Below are 17,388 nucleotides of genomic sequence, written 5' to 3'. Positions count from 1 at the left end.
TGTAGGATTTTTTTGTAGGGCTTAGGGTTTAGGGTTTAGGGTAAGGGTTTTTTTTTAGAACGTATAGGATTCAAAGTTTATTTAAGGGTTTATTATTGTGTTGGTTTTATGGTTATGATTTTAGGATATAAAGTTTATATATGCATATGAGAGAAATTTTAGTATTTTTTTTTTGAGTTTTTTTATCCGAAGATACCAAATTCTTCTTATAAATATGTAGTCTCTTCACATGAATAGTTAACGTTAAAAATGGAAGATAAAAAACAAATTCGTCGCAATTGATGATTTATGACGTTTGTTTTAAGGTTTTTTTTACGAATATGATTGTAAATGGTGGACAGTGGAATATTTGTTTTTTTGTTTTTTTTTTCCCGAAAATACCACAATTTATATATATTAGTAGCACAATTTATTTTCCCCACAATTTATATATATTCATAGCACAATATGTTGATTATAATTTTGTATTTTAATTTTACTTTGCCATTATTGCTCACGATCATATTTTTATAAAATTAAGATGGTAGCGGATATTTTTTCTTTTTGCCACTTCATAAAAATACCAAAATTCACAATAGCACATTAAATCCATAGTAGCACACTAAAATATATCTCAAATATCCTCACATCAAGAGTTTTTTTTAAAAAAAAATTAAATATAATCACCAATAAATTCCATATTTCCATATTCCATATTTTCCATATTTCCACCAACTAGACAATGATTCAGTAATAAAAAATCAGTAATAAAAAATCTGCAAGTATATATTCCATATTTCCACAAACTAGACAATGAAAAAAATTATACAAATATCACAAAAAAAATTAATAAAATATACAAACTTATAGCAAAAAATTGAAAACAAAAATAAAAATAACTCACAGTGATTTTTGTAGTGCAAGCTTGTACGTGTACCTGGAATTTTTGACAGAAAAAAAAAAAAAAAAAAAAAAAAAAAAAAAAAAAATTAAAGCTCAAAATGTTAGATATGCACTGTAAACCGAGAGAGAGAGAGAGAGAGAGAGAGAGAGAGAGAGAGAGAGAGAGAGAGAGAGAGATTGAGAAGATGAGTGAGAGTGAGAGGCCGGAAGTGGAGGGAATACCTTGAACGGACGCGAGGGCTGTGCAGTGGCGGGGGACAGTGGCGAGAGCTGAGAGAGAGAGAGAGCTAGAGAGAGAGAGAGAGAGAGAGAGAGAGAGAGAGGGCCGGTACCGGACAGTACTGGCCGGCCGGAACGGGAGGTGAGAGAGCTAGGGAGAGCGAGAGAGAGGGAGGGTCGCCGGAATGGGCTGTCGTCGCCGGCCAGAGCTCGACGGAGAGAGAGAGAGAGAGAGAGAGAGAGAGAGAGAGAGAGAGATAGAGTGAGAGAGAGAGAGAATTACGTAAGAAATGGGTAGCTTCCTCTGGAAGCTACCCATTTCTTTTATATAAATTAAATATAAAATTTTGAATTTAAAATATATTTAAAAAGTATATAATTTGAATAATATATAATTTAAATATAATTTATATCCTAAGATTGGCCAGGTGGCGCGCGGGAGAACTCCCGCGCAGTACCTGGCCAATCAATTGGACACGTGTACGTAGTACACGTGCCCAATTGGGGACGTGTATGTAAATACACGTCTCCAAATGTCATTTTTTTTATTTTTTTTTAATATATTATATATATATATTTAATATATTATATATATTTTATATAAACCCATGCAACCCATAACGTGTATGCACTGCATGTACTGCATGTACACATTGCTAAACCCTAAGACCTAAAACTAAAACATAAACTATAAATTAAAACTAAATATAAACCCTAAATTTAAATCATGACACTAAGTATAAGTATATATACTATACTACCATAACCCTAAGTATATGTACTATATATTATTTTGTATTTAAATACACGTCCCGAAATGTATTTGCATGCATAAAAAAAAAATATATATATATATATATATATATATATATAATTTAACCACATAAAAAAAAAATATAAACCCATGCAGCCTGAAATGTATATACCGTACATATAGCTAAATAAAAAATAAAAACTAAAACCTAACCATAAAATTAAACTCTAACCCTAAGTGCATAGACTATATATAGCTATAAACTACAATCCTAATTAATGGTACGTATTGTATATAGTCATAAACCCTAACCCTAATCCTCGTGATTTAATATATATATTTAAAAGTATACAATAATAACACATGAAAAATATATTGACATTATTATTCATAAAATGTAAAATCAATTAAATCATAACCCATAGCTTTAAGTGTATATATTATATATACCTATACAACATAAAACCCTAACCCTAAGTGTATATACTATATATAGCGATAAACCCTAACCCTAAGTATGTATACTATATATAGCTATAAATCATAAGTTTAAGTGTATATACTATATATATCGGTTTTATTTAATTTTGAACTGCTCATGATTTAATATATATATATATATATTTAAAAGTGTACAATAATGAAACGTGAAAAATATATTGACATTATTATTCATTAAACGTAAAATCAATTAAATTATAATTCATAGCCCTAAGTGTATATATTATATATACCTATAAACCCTAAAACCCAAACCGTAAGTGTATATACTATATATATCGATAAACCATAATCCTAAGTATATATACTATATATAGGTATAAACCCTAGCCCTAAGTGTATATACTATATATAGCTATAAACCCTAACCCTAAGGGTATGTACTATATATAGCCATAAACCCTAAATGTATATATGTACTATATGAGGGACTAAACTATAAGTATTTAATTCATTATGTAGCGCAGAATTCTAAAAATAATTGCAATTACTATATATAGCCATAAATAAAAAGGTTACTGTATATAATTTCTAAACCGTTTACATGCATGCATATCTATATATATAGTATTAATTATAGGTTTTTTAACTTTGTTATGTTTAAATTTTTTTTTTTTTGTTTCTAAACGTAGATGGTGTACAAAACTGAACCCTAATTTGAACTATTTGGTTTAATTAGATATATAGCACCAAATTTGGTTAATTATGTATATAGTACAATATAGTATACTATATACATATAAATAAAGAACCTAAAAAGTATAAATTTCAAATATAAAATTTACATATAGCATATACTTTTCAAACTTAATTTTATGTGTATAAGTTATGTACACCGTATTTTCAAAGATTTGTATGATTAATAAGATAATGAGTTTAATTTTTTTTTTTAATTTTAAAAAATTAATACAACACTGATTTTTTTTTTAATGTTTATTTTGGCAAAAAATACCAATTTGCCACGTGTAAAAATACACGTGTGCAAGTGGACACGAGTATAAAATACTCGTGTCAAACTGGACACGTGTCTTAATACACGTGTGCAAGTGGACACGAGTATAAAATACTCGTGTCAAACTGGACACGTGTCTTAATACACGTGTGCAAGTGGACACGAGTATAAAATACTCGTGTCAAACTGGACACGTGTCTTATTACACGTGTCCAGTTCGACACGAGTATTTTATACTCGTGTCCACTTGCACACGTGTATTAAGACACGTGTCCAGTTTGACACGAGTATTTTATACTCGTGTCCACTTGCACACGCGTATAAAATACACGTGTCCAATTGGACACGTGTATTTCATACGCGTGTCCATTTTTTACGCTTGCACAATTTGACACGTGTCACTTGTGACACGTGTCAAATTTGACGCGTGTCTACAGTAACGGGTACTGTAGACACGTGTCAAACTGCAGCGATTTTTGTAGTGCGTTAGCCTATAGCTATAATACCAAGTAGATAATTTAAAATTTTCGGCTACTATTTATAGTGAAATAACGTTATATTTCTATTCTACTTCTAAATTAACAACAATCTTCTAACTTTTGTCACTTGAGTTCTTGTAACTCTTGTCATTTGAGTTCTTGTAACTCTTGTCTCAATATACAAGAGATGTGCAAATCCACTATTAGATCTATGATGTTAGAGAATATATTGATACCGTATATTACGGTACTCTCCATATATTGGAGGATTTGATTTAATCCTCATTAATTGTAATTGATTATATTCTCTCTACATATCATTTTCTATTCTCTCTATATCCCTATAAATAGGGATAATTTGTATTGTAAATAATTAAGGGAATAAGAGCAACAATGTAGCCCTTTGGGCTTTACCATGTGAACGTAGGTCATAGACTGAACCACGTAAAAATTTTTCTCTTTTCTATTATTCCGCTTTATTTTATTTTACCTTTTTGTTTTCTTTCATGATATCAGAGTTATAGGCTAACACCAGAGTTCGATCCAATGGTCCTATGATTTATTTCTCTTGTTTTTTGTTTTCTTGTATTTCATTTTTCTTGATAGTCAATGCTTTGCAAATCTCATCCCCAAAGATATTGCAATGTATCTGACGAGAAAAAAAAAAAAATTTATTTCCGTGTGTTTTCACGGTGGGTGTTTGTAGATTGACTCTTTGTCGATCCTAGTTGGTGTCACCGGCAAGTTCTCATCTGCTTCGACAATTTTAGATGGTTTAAGGCGGCTTTTGGTTGTCTCCGTCGAGTTGCCGGTGGTTCTATTGTGTTCACCGGCAACGTTTGGCCGTTAATAGGTGGTTTTCATGGTTGTCAGCACCTTTTGTGGTATTTTCCGCCAACTTTTGAGTTGTCCAGCGACGTTCCAAGCGATCTGTGGTGTTCTCTGGCGAGATTTAGTCGTGCCGGCAAGTTTCTGGCAGGTTCTAGCAAGTCTTAGGCGAGCTGTTGGAGACGAAGGTCTCCGTTTGGTTGCAAGTATTTTGTTTGTTTTTTCAAACCGTTCAGTTGTGTGTTTTCTTGGTTCCAAAATAAAAAATAAAAATTCAAGAGGCCAAGTTGCCTATATTATTTTCAGTCCATAGTTGACTCCTTTTCTTTGGCTCATAGATGGCCCCACTTTTCTTTTGGCATTTGAGGTATTTTCTAAAATCCATGCCCATTTCAGCCCACAGTTGGCTCATTTTCTTTGGCCCATAAATGACCTCACCTTTCTTTTGGCATTTGAAGTATTCTCTAAAACCTATGCTCATTCCAGCCCATAGTTGGCTCATTTTCTTTGGCTCATAGAAGGCCCCACGTTTCTTTTGGCATTTGAGGTATTCTCTAAAACCTATGCCCATTTCAACCCAAAGTTAGCTCATTTTCTTCGGCCCATAAATGACTCATTATGTGTTTAGCCTCTAATAAAGTACCCCAAACCTCGCTACCCAGGCTCATTTAGCCCACAATTGGTTCAAAAAAGAAGAAGAAGGAAGACGAAGAAGAAGAAGAAGAAAGATGTTATCCAAACTGGGTTATATCCGACCCAACATAAAAAATAATAATAAAAAAAATAAATAAATAAATCAAACTCAAGATTTCAGAGTCTTCCACCTTGAGTTTGCAGGGAGATGTTAGAGAATATATTGATATCGTATATTACGATACTCTCCATATATTGGAGGATTTGATTTAATCCTCATTAATTGTAATTGATTAAAATCAAATCAGATTTGAATACATTCAATTCTGATTTGATTATATTATCTCTATATCCTTATAAATATGGATCATTTGTATTGTAAATAATTAAGGGAATAAGAGCAACAATGTAACCCTTTGGGCTTTACCCTGTAGATGTAGGTCATAGATCGAACCACGTAAAATCTCTTCTCTTTTCTATTATTCCGCTTTATTTTATTTTGGCCTTTTGTTTTCTTCCATATGAGACCACATGTGATTTCTACTAAGGGTGGGCAAATTATCCGCTTACCGACTCCTGATCGCTTACCGAACCAAACCGAACCGTCATCGACCGCTTACCAACTCTACAGACTAATTTTCGGTTCAGTAGTCGGTATAAAATTTTGTTCCGAAAGTCGGATTGGTAACTGAACCAAGCCGCCTTTTAAGCGATAACCGAACCGAATCGAACCGCATTTTAATCAGTAACCGAACCGAACCGAACCGCCTTTTATTCCGACAGATTAACCGAACCAATATAAAACGAAATGACGTCGTTTTAGTAAGAACGAAACTTTTTTTTTTCTTTAAAAAAATCAAAACAACGTCGTTTTATTACCCATGTTAACCGACCACCTGTTAAGCGTTTTACCTACCGCCTATTAACCACTTTACTGCCTTAACCGACTGCCTATTAACTGCTTAACCTACCTAACCGACCGCATATTAATCGCTTAACCGACTTAACCAAAATAAATTCACCGACTGCATTCTGACAAAAGTCAGTTATCCAACCGAATTAACCGACTTAACCGCCTACCAAACCGACGATCACCCCTAATTTCTACAGATTTAATGGTGGTTTTGTAAAAGAGATGTGTTAGAGAATGACGTCAAACACATCTCCTTAATTAATTATCTTGCAGAGAATCAAGGGTAGAGCCAGCCTTTCGACTTTGGGGGGGGGGCAGGATTGAAAAAAAAAATTGGTGGGGGCAAATTTGAAAAAATAAAAAATTTTAAGTGTATTTTTTTTTTTTAGATTTTTTTTTTTTTTTTTTTTCTTGAGAAAACCTTGGGCCTTGGAGGGCAGGGGTAGGCTCCCCAAGGCTTTATGTGGCTCCGCCATTGCAGAGAATAATCCTTTTTCTTCGTCACACTCTTCAAGTCAAGGCCTTTTTTTATTTTTTATTTTTAATACAAATTCATATGCAAATTTAGGATTCGGTTGCGTGAAAGTACTCAAACTTTTACCCTTTTTTTTTATTCCATAAAATTCACACTCAATATAAACTCTAAACATCCAACACATCCGTAATTGGATGAATTTTTTTAAATTCACGATCCTAGATATAAACGAGTCGAGGTCAAGCAAGTAGTGCCTGTATGAGCACAATTTGTTTACACTCGTCATGATCTCAAGCTCGTGACCAATATCAAAAGTTAGGATCCACTCGGCTTGCTAAGGAAAAAAATTGTGTACAAGCTCAAACTCACCTATTAGCCAAGCTTGATTGTTATTCTCTAACATGAACATGGATCCTAGTATTAACTCACCGAACACACTTTTTGTCTCTTCTCAAGGCTTATTAGGGATTAAGAGTGAGAGTGAGGGAGAGTTGGATGAGAGAGAGAGAGAGAGAGAGAGAGAGAGAGAGAACATCTATGATTAGGGTAGAGTGAAAATGAGAGAAGTGAGGACCTTCCAGATTATTAGGGCAAAGGAATAAAACAACTTTATTTATTAAAATTTTGCCGGCATTTTTAAATAAGTGCTAGTATAAGTCATTTGTTTAAGCAGGGACGGAGGGAGGAGAGGCAATTTCCTAAAAAAAAAAAATTATAAGGTGGGAATTTTTTTTTTCTAAAACATTAAAAAATATAAGGTAAAAAATAAAAATTTAGATTACTGGTCCCTACCAAATATTTTTTTTGACCATTGACCCCTGTTCATAAGAACTTCTAACTCCGTCCTTACGTTTTTTTTTTTTTTTTTTTTAACAAGAAAGTAACTCATATCATTACTCAATAGAAAGATCGATCCTACAAAAAGGATCTAGGGACCAATTTGGTCCCTAGTTACAAAGTTGCTGAAACGAGAAGGCAGGAGCCCGTTTGGCAAACCGGTTTCTGTTTTTGTATTTGAGAATTGTTTTTGAGAACTGTTTTTAAAAAACCGCTTTCTGTTGTTTTTTCGTTAAAAAAGTGTTTGGCAAACTGTTTTCGAAAACAGTTTTTGAAAACATAAAACAGTGCCTAAGGCGTTTGGACAATTGTTTTCAAAACAGTTTTCACTTAAGAAGAAAATAGAAAACTGTTTGGTGTTTCTATATTTTTTTTGTTTTCAATTTTCTGTTTTTCCCATTTATTGGTTTATGAGAATAGTAAATTGTGTTTATTGAGGTGTTCAAAGCAAAAAACTCTTTCACTCTTTTTGTTAAAAACTATTCATGATATATGCGCTATTCGGGTGTCCAACAAAAGGTCATTTTTATGAACTAAACTTGTCACTTTCCTACAAGAAGTATTCCATGAGTCCACTATAAGATTGACATGCAAGGCCTAAACGTTCTGTTCCTGCTTGAATATTAGGCAAGGTTTAGAAGCAAACAGCAGAAAGATTAAAACAAACACTAACAAGAGACAGAGACAGAAATAAAGAAAAGAAAGGGCATGACTAACTAATGACACAATCAGAGTTAACCCTGTAGTTAACTACTTTTATTTCACAAAAACTAAAATTTGAGGAAAGCTCAATATTCAACGAGAGTTTAAATTGAAAATAATATAATAGAAGTTTCAAACTACTGGTTCACACGAGAGTTTCATCTGTACTTTACCAAGCCTGAAGCAGAAGCAGGAAATTAGCTCCATGAAAAGTACTTAGAACACATTACAACAAGACTTATTCAGATTCTGATACCTGGCTATCACAATAAAAAGAACCAAACTCATGAACTCTTTAACCAATAACCAATGCACCATTCCTACTAGATGCAGGACATGGAAGTGGAAATGGAGAAGCCTGACCAGGAATTGAAGTGGAAATGGAGTAGATGCAGGAATTAAAGAGGTTTGTTGAAGGAGAGATGCGTTGATGATGATGGCTTTTTAGAAGGGATGGTGGAAGGAGTAATGGCTCTGCAGGAATGGAAGTGAAGGGATGCGTTGATGGTCTCTGCAGAAGGGAAGGTGGAAGGAGTAATGGCTCATTGGCTTGCGTGTGAAAAAATGAGTGAAAATAAAATGAGATCCGTTCCACGTGATTCGAACCGAGGATGGGTTACTGTGCACTTAAAACCAAAACAAATTTAGACCCGTTCCGCGCATGTTTTCGGTACTATAGCAGAGATTGGTTTTAAGGAAACAAGTTAGACCTGTTTCCTTAAAACGTGTTTCAACCCAAATATGTTTTCATCCTGTTTGTTTTAAAAACAAGTTGCCAAACGCACGCTTTTTGTTTTGAAACACGATTTCCTGTTTTGGAAACAAAAAATTGTTTCCAAAACAGGCTGCCAAACGGGCTCTAGTTCTTCCAACCAGACATTATTAACCTTCTGTTTTGATGCCTCTGCTGCAAGAGCATGAGCCACTGCATTCCCTTCTCTTGGAATAAAGGAGAAGTCCACCTATCTAAAGTTTCTCTTCTCATGATGGATAGATTCAATAAAATGCCCAAATTTAGAAAGGAAGGGAGGGTCTGAATTAATAGCCTGCAGGACTTGTATAGCATCCCCCTCCAATATAACTTCAAAAAAGCCCACCTCCCTACAAAAGTACATAGCACTAAGTGCTGCCATCGCCTCGGTCGTCGCTGAATCAGTTAACAAATCTTTTGTCACACTTTTAGCTCCCAGACAAGCACCATTGCTATCTCTGGCAATCATCCCCATCCCTATCCACCCCTTATTCTTGTTAATAGAGGCGTCCCAATTAACTTTTATCAACCCTTGGGAAGGAGGTTGCCATTTAACATTTCTATTACATGGGACAGTTACCTCATCCAACATTACTCCAGGCACCTTGAACTGGCATCTCTTATATTCAATAAGGGATTTCTCCGCTTCTGCAAACACAACATTTGGATGAGTGAAGGTGCCCTAAAAAATCAAAAAATTTCTTCCCAGCCATATACGCCTTGACACCACTGCCATGAGGTCTAACTCCTCCCTGCTAACTCTCTCCAAGCAATATTTAAACAGCAGCTTGAAGTCATTCCCTACCCATTGACATTTCTAAAAACTAGAAGAATTCCCACCCCAAACATCTCGAGCTGCCGGGCACTCCCAAAGGGTATGGCAAATGGTTTCTTCAGCCGCACCACAACAAGGACAGGAGGAGTCTTCTAGTACCTTTTTCTGAGTTAAGTGCAATCTAGTAGGTAGGATGTTATGATAGGCTCGCCAAATAAATAACTTCACTGAGTTTGGAACTTGTAACGCCCAAATAGCTTTCCACACCTCTGCCCCTTCCCCCACATAGTAACATTGTCCTGCTTCCATAGCTTCAGTCTCTTTGCCAAGGTGGTAAGCACTTCTAACTGTAAACTTACCATCTATTGTGCCTCTCCAAAACATCCTATCTGGAGGCAAACCCGGACTCAAAGGGATACCTGAAATGACTTTAGCTTCATCTTCAGAAAATTCTACTTTGATAAGCTCCTCTTTCCAGCCCTTGGTAACAGGATCAATCAGGACAGCTACATTTGTCGAAATAGCAAGGGTCTTTGGGGGAGATTGAACTGCATAAGTAATCGGGGTCGGTAGCCACTTATCCCCCCATATATTGATCGATCTACCATCTCCAGCCTTCCACATGATACCCTGCAAAAGTAAGTCGCAAGCATTAAACAAACTTCTCCATGCAAATGACTGTCTAGATCCCAACTTTGCCCCCAAGAAGTTTGAGTTCGGGAAGTATTTTGCCTTTAGGATGGATGCAAGTAAAGATGAAGGATCCTGTAACAATCTCCATCCTTGCTTAGCTAGCAAAGCTTTATTGAACATCACAAGATCTCTAAATCCTAGTCCTCCCACCGCTTTAGATCTTCCCATTCTCTCCCAACTCATCCAGTGAATTTTAGATCCTTGTGACATATGCTGCCACCAAAAATCCTGCATCAGCTTGTTGATTTCCTTGCACAAAGAGACCGGCAATTGGAACACTCCCATACTGTAGGTGGGAATTGCTTGTACCACCTCCTTCAAGAGAACCTCCTTACCTGCCTGGGATAAAAATTTTACTTTCCAGTTGCCCAATTTCTAAGAAACCCTCCCCAAAATATTACAAAAAGCTTGCTTCCTCGACTTTCCAACAAAGGAGGGCAAGTCCAAATATGTGTCCAACCGTTGGGTCTCCTGTAATCCTGATTGTTGTAGAATCTCTTGTCATCGTTCCACACTAGTATTCCTGCTAAAAAATATAGAAGTCTTGTGCAGGTTAAGCTTCTGACCCAAGCCTGCCTCATAGATCCCAAGAATTCTCATCAACTGTCTCCATTCTACCGAGTTAGCTTTACAAAAGAGCAAGCTATCATCTGCAAAAAAGAGGTGGCTAAGGCGAGGACCCCTCGGGGAAGTTGGAACCCCAGTAATGACACCTCTCTTTTCCACCTTAATAAGAAGGTTGCTTAAAGCCTCTGCACAAAGGATAAAAAGATAAAGAGAGATAGGGTCCCCCTGTCTAATACCCCTCGACGGCTTGATAAGCTTGATAAGGCCCATAGGATTACCGTTCACAATCACCATGTATGTCACAGTTCTAACACATGTCATAACCAGATTGATCCATCTGTCCGCAAAACCCAATTTCCCCATTGCTGCCTCCAAAAAATCCCACTCTACTCTATCGTACGCCTTGCTCATATCGAGCTTGATTCCTATAAAACCCGTTTTACTCCACATCCTGGACTGCATTGAGTGTAGGGTCTCATATGCAGCTAGAAAATTATCTGTGATAAGGCAGCCCTGCAGGAATGCACTTTGATAGCAGGAAATAGCTTCGGGTAATACTGTCTTTAGTCTATTGGCCAGAACTTTAGAGAGCAGCTTATATATGACATTACAAAGGGAAATAGGTCGGAATTCAGTAACAGAGCTGGGAGAAGTAACCTTTGGGATGAGGGCTATATGAGTAGAGTTTATGCGAGCATCCATATTACCCGAATTTAGAAAATGTAAAATGGCAGCACATACCTCAGGGTGGACAGTACCCCAATTGTGTTGGTAGAAGCAGGCTGAAAAGCCGTTTGGCCCAGGAGACTTTAGAGGTGGCATTTGATTCAGTGCTATGGCAATCTCCTCCATTGTGAAGTCTGCCAGTAAACTTTGATTCATCTCAAGAGTTACCTTTTGATCCAAGGCGACCACGCGAGCTTCTACCTCCAGATTCCCCCCAACCTTGAAAAGGTCGCTGAAGTAACCCACAAAAGCCTCCTCTATAGCTTATTTAGTAGAGCAATTCCTTCCATTTATATCAGAGATGTTCTGGATTTTATTACGACTGTGTTTTTGGTTTGCACAGGCATGGAAGAATTTTGAGTTCCTGTCACCGAATTGTAGGCAGCTTTCCTTGGCTCTCTACTTCAATTTGAGATCCTCCTATTCCATTAAATCTTGCATATGTATTCGTGATAGGGGCCTCCAGAGTGGGCAAATCAGGCAGGTCTGCCAGTTGCAGGGAACGAAGTTCCTCCTCCTTTTTCTAAATTTGCTCCTCAATCGGTCGAGCTTGTTTTCTCACCCACTGTTTCAAGGAACGCCTACAGCCAATGAGGTTATTAAAAACTTCCATGCATCCCTCACTGAGGGCTTCGCTTTCCACATCTTCTTGACTACCTCCCTATGCTCCCGGCTTTTAGTCTAGCTTGCTTCGTATCGAAATCTTCGATTCTTTATCCATTGGATGTCCTTGGAGTTTGAGAAATCCACCAAGAGGGGATGGTGGTCTGAAGCATAACGGGTCAGAACAGTCACCTGAACACCATCAAATAGAGTACACCATCTTCTGGTCGCCACAGCTTTGTCAAGTCTCTCTCTCTCTCTCGTGTGATTTCCCCCATTCCTACCATTACACCAGGTGTATCTGGGTCCAATGAAGCCCAAGTCATCTAGACCACATTCATCCAGAACCTGTTTAAAGGCCAACATCTGTCGACGGGGCCGAACAGACGAGCTTGATTTTTCAGTTTCGTTGATGATTTCGTTAAAATCACCCAGACACAGCCAGGGGTCAGGGCGGAGCTTTGATAAATGCCGGAGAAGGGCCCAAGCTTCCGGACGTTTTGCCACCTCTGGATGACCATAGAAACTTGTGAATTTCCACTCCATCGCCGACAATCCACACCGTAAAATAGCATTAATGTGCCGCTGGCTATAGTTTTGGATCTGAGCTTTCATCTCATTCTTCCACATTAACGCCAAACCACCGCTCTTGCCAATACAATCAACCACAAATAACTCATCAAAACCAAGTTTTGTCTTGACAAGTTCCATCCTCTGTCTCTTTAGTTTGGTTTCCATAAGGAAGACCAAACCGGGTTTTTTTTCCCTCACCATCCGGTGTAGGTCTCGAACTGTCCGGGGGTTCCCAAGCCCCCGGCAGTTCCAACTCAAGGCAATCATTGGGTAGGGCGGGGCTGATGACCAGCCTCCGCCTGATTTGTTGCCACCGTAGTTTTAAGTGCCCAAGAAAGCTTACCCTCCTTCTGGCGCCCTCCATCTCTACCCTCCGGTTGTTTGTCTCCCTTTCTCTTTCCCACCGTCGCTTCCTTCAACTCAGTAGGAGCCGACACCGTCTGGGTCATCCACGCTCTCTTCTTCTAGGACCGCACTAACCCTGTAACCAAGTGATCACCCAGCGTCTGAATGTTACTGTCCGAGGAGAGTTCAACATCTTCTAACACGTGTGTCTCTTTCTCTGAGCCTTGTGGAGACTTTGGAACACTTTGTGGGTTGGAAAATAAGCCACGTGGGAGATACGTGTGATCCACTGGATCCTTAGCCAAGTGGAGCAGACTAGAAGTCTCCTCTACAACTTCATAGACCATACGCCCTTGGCCTATATGCCAACGGCCCAAGTACTTGAGATTCTTCTCCTTATTCAGTCTTTTCATAGTATCCCCACCACAGTCCACGCCACTTCCATTCAACGGATCCTTCCCTTTTAAAGACTTTCCATTACAAGAAGCCGTTACATCCGCCGAAATCTCGTCCGCCTGATCTTCCACCTGAAGCGTTGGTAAAGTTTCCGTAACCATCTCCTTCCTTAATGAGCTAGGGTTTCTGGCTTGTGAACCGCCGCCACCGGACGGGATTTCACAAACGTTGCCAACAGCGTCACCCGACGTCCATCCTCCTGCAGCCGGGGTTGATGACCTTGCGGCGTTGAACGGATAGCTGGGTCTTTCTCGTTCTGGATGCCCTGTAAAAACACCGTCTGAATCAGTCCTCCTAAACCGAGCCTCCCTTCCAGCAAATCTTCTTTGTGGGAACACAACTCTCAGCCAAGGACCATAAGCCTGCGAGTCATCTTCACCAGTCTTCATTCGACTACCGATCAGGTCACATCCCACTCGATCATGCATAACCACACCACATTGATAACAGAATTTGGGAAGCTTCTCGTAGTGAAAAGCCACCCAGGTTGATCGGTTCTGTAGATGTAGCATGTGGCCCCTAGCCAGTGGTTTGTGGAGATCGATTTTAATCTTTACCCGTAGATATTCTCCCCACCCTGCCTCCTCATCGTAGATATCCACCTCTTCCACCACTCCAACAGATTCTCCAATCTTCTGGCCTGTATTTCTCCCCATGCAGGTAAGAGGAAGGTTATACATCCTTACTCAAAAAGAGTCTTGATTGAAGTTCATTTTGGCCGGGGGAGTGAGACCATTGAATTCAGCCAACGAGACCAAATGACCATCAAACAGCCATGGTCGACCTTCCATGATTCGGGTTTTGTCCCATTCATGTTCAAACTCCACCACAAACATATTCCGCCCTATCACATTAAAAGATAACGAGCCAGTAGGTCGCCATGCACGCACCAAGGGGGCCTTATAATATTCCTTCGGAACAATACGTTCTGACTGCAGTTTTCCTACCAGGCATGTTCTCCCCCTTTTTACTAGAGGATTGAGTTCTGGAGTATCCAAAGAAACTCCCGTACTTTCCTTCTCTCCCAAAGAGAACTTTCCCCACAACTTCGCTAGATCATCCATCCCGATAAACACCAAGAAATTATCGATGTGTAAATTAGACCCGCAATAATAAAAATTAATTTCTAGGCGTTTACCGTTGACGCTGAAAACGGAAATGCGGGCAAGTAACGACATTTCAACAAGTGTTTCCCGAATTTTGGTTTTCCTAATTTCTACCTTAAATATTATTTTTTATTTATCTCTTAAGCCTTTATTAAAGTGTTTTTAATCCTAATTTAAAACAGGGTATTACATCATTGGTCACCAAGGACACACTGCCGCATCGTGGGTCAACACAATTGAACCCTTTTTTTTTCTTTTTTTCTTTTCTTTTTTTCACTTTCTATTTATTTATTTATTTATTTAATTAAGGAGTATTTTAGTTATTTCAGTTTCCTTGGTTCAGAATATCTATCTTAAGGGGGCTGATCCTTGCACAACTCACTCACATGAGTGGAACCCACCCACTCATTTGGATCCTACCCATGTGAGTGATTGTGCACTGTTGTGCAGCAAGCTTTTCCCCTATCTCAAACCAAGTTTATTCTGAAAATCTGCGAGGCTACAAATTAACGGTGAAACATCAGGTGGCTGGCTTCTTTCTTTCTTTTTCCAATTTTTTTTCATACCCATTTTTTTTTGGTAAGTTTTGCCTTGGTTTTTCCAGGCATCTTCCTCTAACTTTTCAAATGATAAATGTAAAATCAGCCCATGTAATTAGTCTAAATTATAAATCATTTTCTGATATATCAAAGTGAATTCAGAGATTTCCGGTGTATGCCAAAAAAATAACTTTGTATATGGAGTCAAATTTCATTAAAACATTTGATAGATTCCGTTAGGAGTAAACATTAATAAAATGATGACACGTGTCACTTTTAATAAAAAAAAAATATTAAAAATATACATATATAAAACCAAAAAGGGGTGGCTACATGTTGGGTAGCCAACCCCAGAGGTGGCGGGAGGTGGCCGGAAGGCCGCCCCTAAATCAGGTGGGAGTGGATTCGGTCCACCCCTAGATCTTGCTGTGCGTGGCCTGTGGGCCACCCCAACCCATCGGGATTGCTCGTGCCAGCCCTAATATCTAGGGGTGGCTGCTGGTTCTTTTTCTTTTTCTTGATATAATATTCTTGATTTATATTTCCTAGTCTAGGTCGATTTGTATTTCCTAGTATAAGTCGATTTAGGTTTACTTATTAGGTCAACTTATTCAACTATAAATAGGGACCTATGTATTCTAAACAATCAAATTAATGAGCACAATGTAACCGTTTGAGTTTTACCCTGTGGACGTAAGTCATAAACCGAACCACGAAAGTTTTCTTTCTTTTTTCTCTCTTGCTTCCGCTACTATTCCGCTTTTATTCTATTTTAGATTTATACACAAATCTCAACATGGTATCATAGCCATCTTTTCTTTGCTTAAACAATACAGTCACGCCTCCATGCGTCGTTAAGAGTTTTTGCCTTTGAAACTCTGCACGTCCAAAGTCGTCCAATCACCTTGTTAGTAGTGTCAATTGATAGATCTGAAGTAAACGTGTCCATCGCCGCCAAAATCACAGACATAATCCATGTCACACCCCGCCCAAAGATTCTGCCCGTTTAGCCACGCGCCACCACAGTCCTCCAACCACCTTGACAGTCACACCATCAAACAGATCTAACGCCGATCGTCCTATATCTGCCTAGAGCATAGCCATAGTCATTGTCACTCTCTTCAATGCACCGCCAAGGCTCACCTGTCTAGCTTATGTGCGTCACATCAAATCTCAGCCCGCATTTCCACCTGTACCTCCATTACACTAGATCACAAACCACATGTTCACCTATATGTTCCACACTAGGTCACAGCCCTGAGGTCATATTCTCCTTTTGATGTACTCACTCATACTAGATCATATCCTTTAGCCAAGCTCACAAGCTTAGAGTGCTTCTGCATGCACCAGATCCGAACCCATCCAGTTGGTTTCGAAAAAAAAAAAGAAAGTGTGGAACAAACGGACCACTTCACGCTCGCAACGCGCCATGTCAGGATTGGTGCACCAACCTGATAACCACCCAATTGGGATCATCTTTTTTTCTTCTTGGCCCGCAGTTGGCCCCTACTCGATTCTAGGAACCAATAACTACCCAATTAGGCTCATTTTTTTTTTCTTGGCCCGCAGTAGACCCCTAGTCGGTTCTAGGCCCACAGGTCCTACCGATAACCGCCCAAGTGGGCTCATCAATTTTTATTTATTCATGGCCCGCAGACAGTGCCCTTTTAAGTTTTTGGCTCGTTTTTAGCCCTTTTCAACATAGAGAGAGAGAGAGAGAGAGAGAGAGAGAGAGAGAGAGAGAGAGAGAGAGAGAGAGAGAGAGAGAGAGAGAGATATGAAGAAGAAGAAGAAGAAGAGAGAGAAAATAGTAAAAAATTCTTTGTAGTGTGAATAGTGAATAGGTAGAAGAGCCTATTTACTATTCATACTAGAAGGAAAAATTTTGTTCTGCCTATTCTACTAGAGAAAAAAAATAACTCATAATAATTAAATTTGACTATTTTGTTAGAGATGTTTAAAATTACATGTGGTCAACATATATGGTGGGAATGCTATAGTCAATTTAGAAAAGGAGAAGTGCAATATAGTAATTTGCAATGACGGAACCATAAAAAAAAAATGTAAATAATAATAGTG

The sequence above is a fragment of the Alnus glutinosa genome, chromosome 2 (assembly GCF_958979055.1).
Source record: "Alnus glutinosa chromosome 2, dhAlnGlut1.1, whole genome shotgun sequence".
NCBI lineage: Eukaryota > Viridiplantae > Streptophyta > Magnoliopsida > Fagales > Betulaceae > Alnus > Alnus glutinosa.
The sequence above is the reverse complement of the archived record's forward strand: the minus strand, read 5'-3'. Positions refer to the sequence as shown.